This window comes from Oncorhynchus mykiss, chromosome 2 (assembly GCF_057628025.1).
Source record: "Oncorhynchus mykiss isolate SJ-2025 chromosome 2, ASM5762802v1, whole genome shotgun sequence".
NCBI lineage: Eukaryota > Metazoa > Chordata > Actinopteri > Salmoniformes > Salmonidae > Oncorhynchus > Oncorhynchus mykiss.
Window position 1 is genome coordinate 101974343 of NC_143023.1, and position 3335 is coordinate 101977677.

At 44.0% G+C, this 3335-nt stretch overlaps 1 long non-coding RNA gene across 1 annotated transcript; it reads right to left on the reverse strand.

Annotated features, from left to right (window-relative positions):
• Window positions 1-264: 264 nt before the first annotated feature.
• Window positions 265-1360, reverse strand: LOC149985328 (uncharacterized). The gene is made up of 2 exons (XR_016490316.1): window positions 1257-1360; window positions 265-1174 (listed from the first exon to the last, which is right to left on the reverse strand). It is a non-coding gene; the product is annotated as an uncharacterized LOC149985328 (long non-coding RNA).
• Between the last annotated feature and the right edge of the window lie 1975 nt (window positions 1361-3335).

Consider the following 3335-nt stretch of genomic DNA (forward strand, 5'->3'; position numbering starts at 1 on the left):
AGCTTTGACCAGGTACCATAGGGGCTTTATTCTGAAGTAGTGCACTACGTAGGCATTAGGGTGCCATACTGGTCAAAACTAGTACACTATATAGGGATTAGGGTGCCAGACTGGTCAAAACTAGTGTACTACATAGGTATTAGGGTGCCAGACTGGTCAAAACTAGTGCACTACATAGGGATTAGGGTGCCAGACTGGTCAAAACTAGTGCACTACATAGGGATTAGGGTGCCAGACTGGTCAAAACTAGTGCACTACATAGGAATTAGGGTGCCAGACTGGTCAAAACTAGTGCACTACATAGGGATTAGGGTGCCAGACTGGTCAAAACTAGTGCACTACATAGGTATTAGGGTGCCAGACTGGTCAAAACTAGTGCACTACATAGGGATTAGGGTGCCAGACTGGTCAAAACTAGTGCACTACATAGGGATTAGGGTGCCAGACTGGTCAAAACTAGTGCACTACATAGGGATTAGGGTGCCAGACTGGTCAAAACTAGTAGTCATCTCTATAGGGACCTGTGAGATCTCTAGTGATCTCTGTTCTCTGTATTCCTCCAAGAGGAACTGTTGTTGTGCATTGAAGATACCACTCTAGCCTGATCCCAGATCTGTTTCTGCTCTCTGGACAACTCCAGTGATGTCCTTTCACTTTCCACTCTCTCCTTCTCCTTGACTAACTTGTGTGGTGAATTATGATATGTATGAAATTACAATTGTCTGCACACGTGACATGTAAATCACTATGAAAAGAAAGCGCCTGCTAAATGTCATATATTATTGTCTTAGTCATTGTTTACAATGAGATGTTGTATTTCCAGTTTCCTTCTACATTTACTGTTCTATTAAAGTCACATGACCGTCTTCGCCTGGTATGTCTGTTCTAATAAAGTCACATGACCGTCTTCGCCTGGTATGTCTGTTCTAATAAAGTCACATGACTGTCCTTATTCGCCTGGTATGTCTGTTCTAATAAAGTCACATGACTGTCCTTATTCACCTGGTATGTCTGTTCTATTAAAGTCACATGACCGTCTTCACCTGGTATGTCTGTTCTATTAAAGTCACATGACTGTCCTTATTCGCCTGGTAAGTCGGTTCTAATAAAGTCACATGACCGTCTTCGCCTGGTATGTCTGTTCTAATAAAGTCACATGACTGTCCTTATTCGCCTGGTATGTCTGTTCTATTAAAGTCACATGACCGTCTTCGCCTGGTATGTTTGTTCTATTAAAGTCACATGACCATCTTCACCTGGTATGTCTGTTCTATTAAAGTCACATGACCGTCTTCACCTGGTATGTCTGTTCTAATAAAGTCACATGACTGTCCTTATTCGCCTGGTATGTCTGTTCTATTCATTTAACCTTGTTTTTTTCCTACTACCACTGACTTAGCTGATAACTATAACTATAACTACTATGTAGAGGGAAACAGGCCTACTGACTTAGCTGATAACTATAACTACTATGTAGAGGGAAACAGGCCTACTGACTTAGCTGATAACTATAACTATAACTACTATGTAGAGGGAAACAGGCCTACTGACTTAGCTGATAACTATAACTATAACTACTATGTAGAGGGAAACAGGCCTACTGACTTAGCTGATAACTATAACTACTATGTAGAGGGGAAACAGGTCTACTGACTTAGCTGATAACTATAACTACTATGTAGAGGGAAACAGGCCTACTGACTTAGCTGATAACTATGGTGATGGTTTGGGACAGAACCTGTTAGCTCTGTAGGGAGGCATCAGTGATGGTTTGGGACAGAACCTGTTAGCTCTGTAGGGAGATGACAGTGATGGTTTGGGACAGAACCTGTTAGCTCTGTAGGGAGGCATCAGTGATGGTTTGGGACAGAACCTGTTAGCTCTGTAGGGAGGCATCAGTGATGGTTTGGGACAGAACCTGTTAGCTCTGTAGGGAGGCGTTAGTGATGGTTTGGGACAGAACCTGTTAGCTCTGTAGGGAGGTGACAGTGATGGTTTGGGACAGAACCTGTTAGCTCTGTAGGGAGGTGACAGTGATGGTTTGGGACAGAACCTGTTAGCTCTGTAGGGAGGCATCAGTGATGGTTTGGGACAGAACCTGTTAGCTCTGTAGGGAGGTGACAGTGATGGTTTGGGACAGGACCTGTTAGCTCTGTAGGGAGGTGACAGTGATGGTTTGGGACAGAACCTGTTAGCTCTGTAGGGAGGCATCAGTGATGGTTTGGGACAGAACCTGTTAGCTCTGTAGGGAGGTGACAGTGATGGTTTGGGACAGAACCTGTTAGCTCTGTAGGGAGGCGTCAGTGATGGTTTGGGACAGAACCTGTTAGCTCTGTAGGGAGGCGTTAGTGATGGTTTGGGACAGAACCTGTTAGCTCTGTAGGATGGCATCAGTGATGGTTTGGGACAGTACCTGTTAGCTCTGTAGGGAGGTGACAGTGATGGTTTGGGACAGAACCTGTTAGCTCTGTAGGGAGGTGACAGTGATGGTTTGGGACAAAACCTGTTAGCTCTGTAGGGAGGCGTCAGTGATGGTTTGGGACAGAACCTGTTAGCTCTGTAGGGAGGCGTTAGTGATAGTTTTGGACAGAACCTATTAGTTCTGTAGGGAGGCGTTAGTGATGGTTTGGGACAGAACAAGGCTTTCAAAGATTTGCATGATGACCAAGGGGAACGTTACAGGCCTGTAGTTGTTCAGGACACCTTTAGTTTTTTCAGGACTGGAACAATGACGTAAGATTAGAAACAGTGCATTGCTTCCCAAATGGCATCCTATTTCCTATTGGGCCAGGTTAAAAGTTGTACACTTCATAGGGGATAGGGTGCCATTTACCAGCCAGCCAATGGAGAGAACTGTTCTGTTGAAGTGTTGGTGTAGTACTCAGGATCGCCACAGGGTGTCGCTAGAGGGCCACAGGAATCACTACACCATATCACTATTTTATTTAAATTTGATTTAACCTTTATTTGACCGTGCACATTTTCTCCATAGAAAATTGATTAAATCAAATGAACTACTGGGAGAATGAATGATAATCTCCAGGTGGGAAACTGCAGGCGTGTGATTTCAAAGATGCAATTTTATGCAAAAAGGAGTTTTAAAGTCAAGCCTTTATTAGTTAGAAGACTCCAGGTTACAGAGTCAATGAGACATAAGCCGCCTGCTCCTTCAGGGAACGAGGGAACAATTAGATTCCCCTTCTCCTCCTGTGGCTTCTGGCTGGGTTTTGATGAGTGCAACAGAGAAGCATCCATCTTTATTTACAACAACCCCTTCAACCATGTGATTAATACCCCTTCAACCATGTGATTAATCCCCCTTCAACCATGTGATT